Source organism: Dermacentor variabilis, chromosome 5 (assembly GCF_050947875.1).
Source record: "Dermacentor variabilis isolate Ectoservices chromosome 5, ASM5094787v1, whole genome shotgun sequence".
NCBI lineage: Eukaryota > Metazoa > Arthropoda > Arachnida > Ixodida > Ixodidae > Dermacentor > Dermacentor variabilis.
Window position 1 is genome coordinate 43,728,833 of NC_134572.1, and position 13,599 is coordinate 43,742,431.

Here is a 13,599-nt window from a genome sequence, read left to right on the forward strand (position 1 = left end):
TCACTGTTGCAGTTCTTACGGAGAACAAACCCGCACGAGCGACTCTAGCATTGACAAGTGTTAAATGTTATCTTGTACTGCGAACACCATCAAATGACTGCATGTGCTCTGCTTTTCTATCTCTCTAACTCCTATTTGTCTTTTTATGTATGTCTCTCTACGTAATCTTCGAAAGCTACTCAGGGAAAAGACGGGGAAGGCGGGAGATAGAAATTCAAGACGATGAGCAAAATGAGAACAAGGTAAAAGCGGGAGCCAACGTTCTGACAACTGGACTTGTCTTCTTCAAGGCCTTGAAGAAGACAAGTCCACTTGTTGAAAGTTTGGCTCCCGCTTTTATCTTGTTCTCGTTTGCTCAAAGCTACTCAGGGTATTTCTTACGCGCGACTAGTGAATTAATAAGCCAAGTTCAATATTAATTTTATGGCATAAGTTTGATTGCATAGAAGCCGCAGAACATGCAGGGCATGAAATTGTTTCTATGACGTTATCTTTTACATAGCTCTTTTGTCTGGATTTTGAAGAACGTACATTAAATACGAAAAAGAAAAATGAAGGCGACATCAGTGCGTGCTTGCACGTCTAGTTTGCACTGCTCTGAACCATCATCTTAATTAGTGAAGTCCGCATGCGAATTGTGTGACCGCCTTTGAATGTTGTAGCGCGTAGTTTCGCGTTACTGTGTGAATTTTCTGGTTTCCATTTTTTTCCTCTTCTTCTTCTTTCTCCTTTTATTCCCTTTACCCCTTTCCCCAGCACAGGGTAGCCAGCCGGTACTTACACTGGCTAACCTCCCTGTCTTTCCTCTCCTTTGTCTCCTCCTCCTCCTCCGCATGCCCGTTGTGAAAGAATCCGGCGAGTGTGTCTCGATCCGTCCTTAGCGCCAGCCTATCGCTTATCATTTTGAACCGCGGCGTATTTCCATGGTCAAAACGACAGTGCTGACGTGGATGTGTGGGTGCCAGTGCCGATCGCATCTTTTTACAATAGATATGCAGCCTTCGTTCATTGGAAACATGGTTGCGAGCGCTGTGAACCAGACGCGCAAGAGTGCATAAGCTCTCGTTTAGAACTTTTTGGTCAAGAAGGTATGGCGCACTTGGTTGTAGTTGTCCGGGCTGTGCCTGTTCAACTTTTCTCATAGCTGGCTGGTTCACTTCAGAACTGTGATTTTGCGTCAGCGAAACATCAAGGGAGAAGGCATTGTTTTCGTCTGATTTTTCCTTAGCCTGAAGTTGTTCACTACAGTGCTGCTTGCAGCGAACAAGATATGAGCGTTGATTCGGGGTCAGTGGTACCGTCTAGTGTTAGATCTCAGCGTCATGTGCGAGCGCAGATACAATTCAACCCCCATTTGGTTGCGAGCAAGAGGCCAATGACGAAGCCAACATTTGCGCTTTTCAGCCTCTCTTTATGTACATATGCATTTATGTAAAGGCCTATTGCAAGCTACGCCGCCTCGATGTTCATATTAACCAGTGCATCATTAACTAACTACGCACAAAGTAAGTGTTCTGTGCCAGTATTCACAAAAAGTTCTTACGCTGAAGCCGTTCTTAAGAGCACATGCCAGCCACTTGTATTGTTTCACGTATAACCGAAGGCAACTAGCCAATCGCAAATAGCACTTATGAACAAAAAGTTTTGTGAATTCGACCCCCGGGACTGAATTTGCGCAGAGAAGCTTTGTGGCCCCCGGGGACAAATTAACAAAGATTCTTCGTAAGTGTTATTCGCCATTGGCTGACAACTTTCGCTAATAATGTGTTCAGCGTCAGGATTAGCAGAGACCTTTATCTTACAAAAAGTTGTAGCGTACAGTATTTTGTGAATACGGGTCCTCAGGCTGAATTCAACAAAGCTTTGCATTCGCACGTGCTCTTCGCCATTTCTTTCCCTAACAATATGTCCCCTAATATGTTCAGCATCAAGATTGGCTGGAAATTGCTTTTATGAACAAATCTTACGCAATGGCATTTTGTGACTACAGACCCTGGGCCCGTATTCACAAGAAGCTCTTACACTGCAGACTTATTCGTACAGGAAAATTCCAGCCAATCTTGATGCTAGACATATCATTAGCAAAGGCAGCCGGCCAGTGGTAAAGAGCACTTACGAACGAAAAGCCTTGTGAAATCTGCCGCGGTTTTTTTGCTCGAGGAATACGCGGTGCTCGTATTCACAAAGCGCTCCGTACACGATGTTAATTTTCAAGAGGTATTTCCGGGCATCGGTGAAACACTTTGTACCTTATTTCTTTCTTCTATATTAAGTGTGGAAAAAAAAGAAATCGAAAGTTTGACCTCTAGTGGGCCGGCCATTCCAAAATCATAGGCATAGAAAGGAGCAACGACAACAACAACAAAGATAAGAAAATTTTAAAGCATTGCTAAAAGTCTATTATAACAAGATTGTGGCAGGACACTAACAGAGCAACCCTTTAAGGAAAAATTATTCAATTAATCATATTTTCTGTTTTATTTTACATAAAAGTAAAACAGAAAATATGATTAATCGAATAATTAATCGAAGCCTTTGTGGTGCTTCACGTACAAACATTTCGAATAAAAATAACGCATGACACTTGTCGACAGTTGCCTTTGATATCCTGCCACCGACACTGCGCTTGTGGGCTTATTAAGCATGCCTCATTGCGCAAACCGGCCGCGCAAGAAAATAAGTGACGTCCTTTCTTCCTTTCTTTCTTTCTTTCTTTTCCACCTGTGGTGGTAGCTGAGTGACTCTGCTGAGCTTGAGGTAGCAGGTTTAATCCCGGCCGCGGCGGCCGTATTCCGACGCTGGCGGTGCAGTTTTTCGTATAAGATCTTACTGTCATTTACACCTTTCGTTTAGTTATTTACATATACTTTTACAGGCTTTGTGCCTCATTCTGCGAACATGGTGGAATATCGAAACAGATGCGCGAGCGCCGTGCGCAATGTACTGTGCTGTAGCGGATGCTTTTTCTGAGCCTGATCATCGCGCTCACTGTACACCGCGGCTTGAGCCAAGCTTGTTGCATTGGCTGGAATGGCAGAGCTGCTGGCTGAAATTAAACACCTCGGAAAGGATAATTGAACGTCGCTGTTTGAACGCATGGTGCGTTCTACATACCAGAGAGCATTTCGTGTCTAGGAAGTAGTAAGTGCAGCTGTTCCGTGAACACAGTTATAGGCGGGATAGAAAAGCGTTCTCTGTATTTGGCAGGCTGATTTGTTTTGTTCTGCTTGATCGAGTATCGGACGCAGCTGCTCGTTGAAATTCCAGGAATGCTGCCCAAGGGAAATTCTTCGTTTATTCGTACGTCATGGTAGACGTCGTTTGCGATAGAAGCGTTTGGATAGTTATCGTTATAATACGGGCTAGTTAGGATCTCATCAGCCCAAATTTTTCGCATACGGACGAGTACAATAGAAAGCATATGAACACGCCTGTGTGTGTGTGTGTGTGTGTGTGTGTGTGTGTGTGTGTGTGTGTGTGTGTGTGTGTGTGTGTGTGTGTGTGTGTGTGTGTGTGTGTGTGTGTGTGTGTGTGTGTGTGTGTGTGTGTGTGTGTGTGTGTGTGTGTGTGTGTGTGTGTGTGTGTGTGTGTGTGTGTGTGTGTGCGTGTTCGACACGCCGCCGGTATAATTGTAGTTGAACTTCCTTTGAGTTAATGAAAGTTTGAGTTAATGGAACTCTTGGGGATTGGCCAAGAACCGGGCTCTTCAGTGTGACAACAAAAGAAACATAAAAAAATCATGCGAAAGTTGACGATAGGTCTGTCAAAAGAACGAGATTTCAGATGATTTATGAAAATGAAAGAAAAACAAAAAAAAAGATCGACCTAAGTTCGGTAGACAGAAATGGAAACGTAAGGTCGGAATACAGAATTGGAATCACATTGATCAGACTAGAACACCCTGCAGCGCAAAACTTGCCTGGATGGAACCGGTGCTCGAGTCTACAGCTAAGCGTTTTCGCCGTCTCGTCGGCCGCCGACGATTGTTTTATATATTCCTGCCGCGGCAGTGACTGTGGCACTCGGCCACTGAGCACGAGGTCGCAGGTTTGATTCCTAGCCACGGTGGCCATGTTTAGATGGGATCGAGATGCAAGGACTTTCGCGTACTTAGATTTGGAGGCATGTAATAGGAGAACGGGCAGTCAAAATTAATGCGTCCGTCTTGGGTTCAGTGTTCTTTTTTTTTTACGCTAAACCCGATGAATTAATTAATACATGCTTCGCTAACTACATCAACAAGAATATAGGGCAATGTGCAGTCCTGAATTGTTGCTCTTGTTGCTCCGCCGTAGCCCTTTAATAAATGTGTATACAAATTCGCTCAATCTACGCCCATTGGTAAGTAACTTACAAAAGCTCAGAAATTGCGTTCGAGAATGCCTTGCGACAGAGAATGTAGTTATATTGTAGGTCGCTGTTACTGCAGTCGAGTGAACGTAAAAGCATAGCCTCATTTAATAGTGTTCGTAGAGAAGGACACGTTCCCCTAACGAAATGAAAAGAAACCCTTGTCCTAGAATCAGTGCTGTATAATGGCCTTTGAAGGGGATAGGAGTAGCAAACAGAGCACTGCAATATTCGAACCGTATAGTGGGCGACGCTGATTTTGTGCGGTGTTACGTAAGCTAACGGCAATAAGAGGCTTGCCTTAATGCATATAAATCGCAGTGTCTTGTTCTCCGGGCGTTGTCTAGAAAGGGGGATTCTACTGGCTATTATACTTAAAAGCAAATTATTTGTAAACTAGTTTATTTTTTGCTACGTCTACTGATGGGCTCAATCGATACACCATAACGCGAAAGAGAATAAAGGCTAGTTGACTGCTGACTGCAATATAACCGGCTCATCTTTGTTTTCTTGTGATACAGGGTGTCTCCGAAACCAACACCAAGACTATGAGGGACGCGGTATTGAAGGACTCCATATATCATTTTTTTTCATTTATTTCTCATTTCTCATTTATCATATATATTTTTTCCACGCGGTGTTCTTTAATGAGCACTTAAAACTCACTACAAAAGCGTTTTCGTATGCCGCCCTCACTATAATGCAGCCGCTGCCACCGGTAATCTAAACCGCGAAATCGTGCTCGTTAGGTGAACGTCACAACCACTGAGCCTTCGTGGTATAGGCACACGTACTCCGGGCAAAAGTTCTTACGAACGTCTGCGGGCACCGCCCCCTGTGGGTGAATGCGCAATATTTCTCGTTCGTAAGTGGTCAGCCCCTATTATCAACTATTGGCCGGTCGCCTTCGCAAGTACTTTGCCGAGCATCAGTATTTGCTGAAACTTTATTTTACGAATAATTCTTGTGTAATAGCTATAGCTTTTCGTGAATACGGATCCTGTTCTTGTTTTTTCAGCTCAGACTTAACTGTATAAAAATTAAGAGGAAAAGAGATAATTAAAGGCAGGGAGGTTAACCAAGGTCTTACCGGTTGGCTGCCCTATACGTGGAGAGATGGAAAAGAAAGATAAGAAGGAAACCAAAACAATGAGAGTCATTGTGCACGCACGCGCAGATGAATCTTCACTCGCGTATAGTCACAAGTGCTCGTCTAGTCTGGTTCTCTTCAAGAAGGGCATTAGCGCTTTCGTGACCGTGTGCGTAATGTAGAGGTCTGTGGCCAAGGCCCGAGGACCTTTGCTTGAAAGAACGGTCTGTCGTCTAACCGGCCGAGATTTGTGCGCAAAGCATACCGTTGGGCGTGCCGTTTTAAAAGAAGACCTCTTCATTGTGGCAGTATGAATGCTGTTGTCTTCTTTCCACAATGCACGTGCCTTCCCTCCCCCATATTTTGGGCTGCGGAGGCCGGGGAGGCACTGTCGAGGAAGTCTATAGAGAATCCTTGGGAAGCTACTTTGCTGCGGGCACAGACAGTGTTCCCTTTATCCCGCCCCCCTTTCCCTTCCCCCAGTGTAGGGTAGCAAACCGGACGCTCGTCTGGTTGACCTCCCTGCCTTTCCTCTCTTTGTTATATCTCTCTTCATTCGTATTAGCGAAGCTAGCACCGTTTCACAGATGTGAAAACCTCCGAAATGTACAAGTACGGCCGTTGAATCCGCACAGTATAGACCACAGAACGGAAATGCGTGCTACATCCAAGGTCGGTAATAAATTGGCTTCCGTTACGCGAGCCAGTTCATGCCAAATCGGCTTGATGCTTCATTCACTTCATTGTTGGTGTCATTAATCTCGCTGCCCATGTGATTATGGCAACGTGAAGACATCGTGATATACATCGCACCCCTTAACGATAGAATTATTCTGCTTTTATTACCACCTAAGCCATTAGTAGCTAATTGCCCCTCGTATTCTGTCTGGTTGATGTCATTCGCGGCTCTGTGCTGTCATCCTCAGGCTAGTAGGGACGCGCGTTGTTAGTCATAACGACGGAATTATGCTGCGAAGGTAACAAGGCGTAACGCTGGACTCCATTTGTTATGACGGTGACTTTCTTGCTGGTCGAAGTGCGCATTTCCCGTCACTGTCAGCTGAACATGAGCATTTCCCCGACAATATCCTTGCTTCAGGTTGGACTTACTGCCGCTGCTGAAGATGTCGCAGCAGCTTGGAGGCCACTGAAATACATTGTCTTGCCTATTTGTGTATGTTCGTATATGTTCACGACATGCACGCGTGAACCACAGCTCAAGGCAGATTGACGAATTCGCTTGTCATGCTCGTCACACCAGGCTGAGACACTCACCGAGCTTTACCGACGCTTCTTAGTACTCTTTGTAGATGTTTTTCAGAGCGAAGCTGTTAAGGGCTAGCTGCCCCAGGATCCCGTGCCCGAGTGTAGACAAAAAATTAACTCCCCATACGTGGGCCGATCCCGAAGATAGTGCAATGCTGGTCCGACTCTCGGCGTAGGTGAAGCAGGCGTTGAGCACTCCCCATACGTGGACTGATCCTGAAGATAGTGCAACGCCGGGCCGACCCGCGGCGGAGGTGCAGTTCGCCATTAAGGGGTCCACATACACAGCTTCGCGGGTCATCCTTCTTCACAGAGTGGAATGGCATTGACTTTTTTATGCTTCTAATATAAGCCAAACTCAGCCTTTACGAAAGAATGTTAGCGTCGTTAAGTTCGCAAACGTTCATCATTCTCTAAGCAAAATGGGTGACAATACAAATGCCACTCTTCCAGTAACCTACGCAAAAAAAAAAAATATATATACAGCTGTTACGATTCCTTGAATCATGTGCGACCGGCTCATGTTGATAAGCCATCTGTTTACACACACTCATTTAAGTTTTGCCGTCTTCCAGTCTTATTCTTCGTTCTATTTCTCCTCTCTCCGAGTGCACGATAGCTCCGGTGTAAGCCTTCTTTCTTTTCCTCGCCCTCCTTTTGACTTTCCATAAATGGGCAGGCATTCGTCAACTTAGATAAGGCATCGCACCAAACGCACCACCTGAAAGAAAATACTGCCAAGATATGAATGAAAAGTTTTCTTTCTGAAGTTAGGACGGCGCGTTTCTTTCTTTGCTGATCATAAACAACAAAAGGCGCATGCTTTTCGGAGTTTCCGAAGTTCTATTTTATATTGAGACGTACAGAGCGAGGCGGTAAACGTCCAGAACTTCGCGAAAGAGATAGGGCGCACTTGGTGTTAATACTCGGTGCATTGCCTGTTGAGTTGAGCTGCTGTTGCTAGTTCACATCAGACTGGTGACCTTGCGTCAACAAAACTGATCCAATATGTCTCTTTTGCTAGCAAGCATTTCATATGATGTTGAACATCAAAAGCGGTATTCTGACTGGTTAAACGAACTTAGGTAACATTTTTGCGCAAGCAAACAATGACAAAAGGGAGACGTAGACACCACGTCCATCTGCTTGCGCAAAAATATTAACCAAGTTCACGTACCAACACACTCAACATGCCGCACTGCTACGGGTTAACCAAGGCATCTATATGTTGGCTCCGCCGTTGACATCATAATTTAACCAAGGCCGGATAAAGGCGTGCGGGGAGACGACATGGCTTTTGTCATATGTTACTTGATCCTAACGACTTTTTCTTCAATGCTGCTTTCAGCATTGACGTGCTATATAATGAGGTGATCGTTTTCAGTTTTCCGGAATTTTTTAAAAGTCGCCTATGGCAGATAGCATAATTTTTGCCCATGAGTTGGATTATTCGAAGACGTGGACGTTACTAGCATGAGAAATCGAAACACATATTCAAATCATCATCATCATCAGCAGCAGCAGCAGCCTGTTTTATGTCCACTGCAGGACGAAGGCCTCTCCCTGCGATCTTTAATTACACCTGTCCTGTGCCAACCGATTCCAACTAGCGCCCGCGAATTTCCTAATTTCAGTCTTCTGCTGTCCTCGACTGCGTTTCCCTTCTCTTGGTATGCATTCTGTAACCCTAATGGTCCAACGGTTATCTAACCCGCGCATTACATGACCTGCCCAGCTCCATTTTTTTCTCTTGATGTCAATTAGAATATCGTTTATACCCGTTTGCTCTCCGATCCAAACCGCTCTCTTTCTGTCTCTTAAAGTTATGCCTAGCAATCTTCGTTCCATCGCTCTTTGCGCGGTCCTTAACTTGTTCTCAAGCTTCTTTGTCAGTATCAAAGTCTCTGCCCCATAGGTCAGCACTGGTAAAATGCACTGATTGTACACCTTCCTTTTCAATGATAATGGTAAGCTTCCAGTCAGGAGCCGGCAATGTCTGCCGTAAGCGATCCAATCCATTTTTATTCTTCTGTGAATTTCCTACTTATGATCAGGGCTCCCTGTGATTAATTGACCTAGGTAAACGTACTCCTTCATAGACTCTAGAGGGAGAGTGGTGATCCTTAACTCTAGTTTCTTTGCCCGGCTATTTATCATTATCTTTGTCTTCTGCATGTTAATCTTCAATCCCACTCTTACTCTCTCTCTCTGTTAAGGTCCTCAATCCTTTGTTGTAGCTCGTCTGCATTGTTGCTGAATGGAACAATGTCATCGGCAAACCTAGGGTTGCTGAGATATTCACCGTCGATCTTTACTCCTAAGCATTCCCAGTTTAATAGCTTGAATACATCTTCTAAGCACGCAGTGAATAGCATTGGAGAGATTGTGTCCCCCTGTCCGACCCCTTTCTTTATAGGTATCTTCCTGCTTTTCTTGTGTAGACGAATTAAGGTAGCTGTAGAACCTCTGTAGATATTTACCAAGGTATTTACGAAAGCGTTCTGTACTCCTTGATTACGTAGCGCCGCATTGACCGTTGGCATGTCTACTCAATCAAATGCCTTTTCGTAATCTATGAAGGCCATATAGAGAGACTTATTATACTCTGCGGATTTCTCGATTACCTGATTAATGACATGGACGTGATCCATTGTAGACAGTGGCGTAGCCAGAAATTTCGTTCGGTGGGGGGGGGGGGGGGGGGGAGGGGCTCACTTTGCAGCTCGGCCTCCTCCTTAAGAGGATGCTTTAGCTCGGGTGTTCGTATCTAAATACATGTAGAAGGAGAATTCGTTTTTCTCGGCAACCACTGCACCAAATTTGACGAGGTTTCTTGCAATTATAAGAAAATGTTAAATTCTAATGATTTTTCGTTTTGGATTTTTTATTTAGACAGTCACGTCTTTATTAAAAATTGGCATAAACCGCAAATTTTCAGAAAGCTATACTATGAAGATTAAAACTGTAACTCAATAACGAAAAATGATATCAAAATTCTGTGAATTGCATCTAATAGTATATGTACAGCGGACAAAATTCTTTTGTTATACCTTATTCCAAAAAAAATTAATATTACGGAAATACGATTTTTGCAGAATCCTTGTACACAACGTGACAAATTCACGTAAGATACCAAATGACGTATCAAATTTGTCCGCTTTGAGTGTTTTAACAGATGCCGTTTACAGAAATGCAATATCTGTTTTTGATGCCGAGCAATTAATTTGTAAACATCGTGCTTCAACGTTTTTCTAAATTTCAGATTTTTCAAGATATTTTAAACAATATTCAGACCCTAAATCACAATTCCGTTTCCTACAGACACTAGAATTTAACTTTCTCTCTCAAGTGCAACAAATTTCATTAAAAGCGATCCAGGTGTTATCTCAGAAAAGCGTTTCTGCGTTTTACATGTATTTGAATAGACCGCGTCGGAACAGAGCCCGAGCTAAAGCTTCCTCTTAAACAATTTGTCGAGGGATCAAATACATGATTTCATGGATCAAATACATGCTCCATTGTCATTGCCAAAGATGCTGATATATTTTTGAGATATTTGTTTGTCTATTTATTAAGTAAAGAAAATATCACATGAACTTTAGAGCCATATTAGTTCGAAACCAGCAAAGAAGTGCATGCCGCTGATATGAAAAATGTAAAGGCCATGAAATGAACAAGTTGAGGACAAAAATGGTAATGAAACTTTGTCATTCAAGAACCTTGTTTACATTCTTGTACATATGCAACGACCAATGAAATATCTCAATAACGCTGTCCTTTGCTCCAATATATTACGCAGGAGCAGGTGTTACCGGTCGTGTATCGTGAGTAATTGCACCGAAATTATAGTCGCAACAGAGAGCACGTATAAAAACCAGAAGTTTTGCAAAATAAACGAGGGCCAGTCAAATGAAAGTGAGCCAATGCGAACATATGACAAACGGGGTACTTTATTTAAGATTAGTCTTCATGAACAATTAGACATTTGTCCTATTGACTAACGAGTCGCGTGATTCCCGTCTCATAAAACTCCTTGGGTTGCTGCTTCAAAAAGTCTGCAACTGACTCTTGCACGTCATCGTCCGACACGAATCTGGTTCCCTTGAGCTGTTTTTTCAGTTGCCCCAAAATGTGGAAGTGGCAAGGCGACAGGTCTGAGCTGTATGGCGGATGTTGAAGCGTTTCCCACTTGAACTTTGCCAGTTTTGTATTAACCACATCAGCGACGTGGGGAACAAGATGACCCCATTCGTCTATTTTCCACGTCGTTTGTTCTTGATTGCTACACGCAACCGATCCGGTGTTTCACAATATCGGAAACAATTGATACTCTTTAAATATTTGGCAAATTCTATCAGTAATGGCCCCTGACGATCTAAAAAAGTCAAAAACACCTTTCCGGTGGAAATGACGGCCTTTGCTTTCTTTGGGGGTGGTAAATTCGAATGTTTCCACCGTAAGCTTTGCCGTCGTGTTTCAGGTTCGTAGTAGTGGCACCATGGTTTGTCCCCGATCAATATTGCAGACAAGAAGTCGTCATCCTCATTGTCATACAAGATCAGATGAGTAAAGGCGGGGGTTCTGGCGGGGGTTCAACATATCGAGCATCCATTGCGCACACAAGAACCGATAACCGAACTGTTCATGAATTATGGTGGGAACAAAAGCGTGGCTGATGTTCGCACGCTCTGCCAGTTCATCAATGCTTATCCTCCGTTCTTGTCTAATCAGCTCATCAACCTTTGCAATTCTATTGGGGGTGATGGTACGGTGACTATGGCCCAGTCTTAGATCATCTTTGCAACTTTCACGTCCTTCTTTGAACTGTTCGCTCCAACGCTTCACAGTGGCCAATGAAATCCGATGTTCAACGTACACGGCAGCCACACGGAAACTAATTTATTTTTACGAAATACCTTCAGCAGTCAAAAACCTCACAACACCACGCTGCTCAACTTCTGGAGCGTCCATTACGTCACGCAACCATGTTCAATCCAGTGTATGAGAGTATTAAAGAACATTTATCCTCACACCTGCATGTCACTTTTGTAAATGGGAGATGCTTGTGTGCTACGCGCATGCCTCGCAGATAATGAACCGAACCATTATTGCGCGGGGTCGGTTGGCTCACTTTCATTTGACTCGCCCTCGTACATTAGAAATGTGAAGATATAATGGAATATACAAATGCGAAGATACAGCTTGATAAAGGGCAACAAAGTGTCACTGGAAACAAAGCTCATGCACGTATACACAAAACCTCGCAACAAGATATTTAAATATACATATAAGTGTCCAATAAATCTACGCATCTAAGAAAAAGTCACTGTTATAATGTGTCAAACAAGGCAAATAAACATGTTGCGCAATCACAGATTCACAGAACACAGAATCCTAAGGCCCGCCCAGCCTCCTTCCACTTCCCCCGATGTATGGCGCGCGCCGGAAGGCGGCGTGCCTGCACCCCGCTTTTCTCCTCGCACATACACCATGCGGCGCGCGGTCACGGTGTTATAACCCTTGGACTTTATACGAAACACAAGGGCGACGGCGATGGTAGGAATGCGCTTGGAGTGTCCATATAATTGCTTTCGCAATAATATCATAAGAGTATCCGGCATCTCAAGCGTCCCGTGGCCCATTACTTTCTGTAAAAGAAGTAACAAAATCGAACTTTTACCATGCAGAAATTTGCTGCGTCGCAACAATGTATTTTTTCTTCCTTATGAGAGGCGGGGCCACCGAAATGAACAAAGGCAAAGGAAAGCATGTTGGCCACAATCGAATGCCTACTTTGGGCACCTAATGTGGCTACCGAAAGAATATCGAAGAAAACGTGAGACGCTTGGCCCACAAAGATCCGTACGCATGCTGCTCTGTATCCTACACCGGCGAGACACAATATTCCGGAGAGGTTGTGCTCAGGCATGGAGGAAGGAAACTGAGGAGAGGCCCTACCCACTCCGCGCGCTAGGAGAAAAGTGTGGAGGAAATGACGTAGTAGGTTCTCCTTTGTCTTGCTGTTTTTTTTATTTCTTTGCTATAGTGGCCCCGCCTTTCGGGCCACAATGGCGGCTTTGTTATTGTTCTGTGCGCTCACACGTCTTGCTCCGTAGGTTTCGTACCGTGGCAAAGGCGCCGTGCGGGCAGGTTTGCGTTGGTCTCCGTGTTTTGTTGCGCTGCGTTATCTGGGCCGTGCCCTATCGGATGTTGCTGTGGCCAGGTGGGACAGGAGGAACTAAAGTTCGTGAAATGAACGCGAATGCAACGCTGTACGCAATGTACAGCGCCACAGCAATGGCAACGGACGAAGGAATATCCGCGGGAAATTTTGCCCTCTTTGGCGGAATCATTCTGAAGCGCCAATGATTGTTTAGTATTGCTGCGGAGAGCCCTCGTCCGAGAAGCACGGTTGCGCGCAGCGCGGCATGTTTTCGCGAGAAACGTAAACAAGAGAGGAGAGCTGGCCCGATAGGCGGAGCAACGCCATGAGCAACGCCAACTTCCGGCTTCACTTTAGCTTCACAAAGAGTGACGTCAGGGCCTCTCCTTAGTTTCCTTCTTCCGTGTGCTCAGGCGAACGCGTTGCAATCCGTTGAGTCCCCACAGTGATGGCGGCGAGCGGCGAGCGACCATTGTTTCTTTTTCTAGTCTGCTAGCCAGAAAGCGACCAAAACTCTCGAAGGCGAAAATCCACTCGGCCAGCGAAAACCGAACGCGCACCGAATTGCGCCGCGCGGTGGTCGGTGCAACACGAGAAAAACGCATGCGCTCTCGCTTGCTCTGGCAGCCCGCGAGTAGGGTAGCGAGAACAAAAAAAAAGAAAGAAGAGGCTCAATGTGTCCTTGCAAATAAAAGTCCAATGTTGGAAAAAATAAATAAGAACATAGTTA

The 13,599-nt window shown here is 44.7% G+C and overlaps 1 protein-coding gene across 2 annotated transcripts in view; it reads right to left on the bottom strand.

Annotated features, from left to right (window-relative positions):
• The window catches only part of LOC142582492 (sodium-coupled monocarboxylate transporter 1-like), an 89,731-nt gene that overhangs the window by 25,396 nt on the left and 50,736 nt on the right, over positions 1-13,599 (bottom strand). The window lies entirely within an intron of this gene.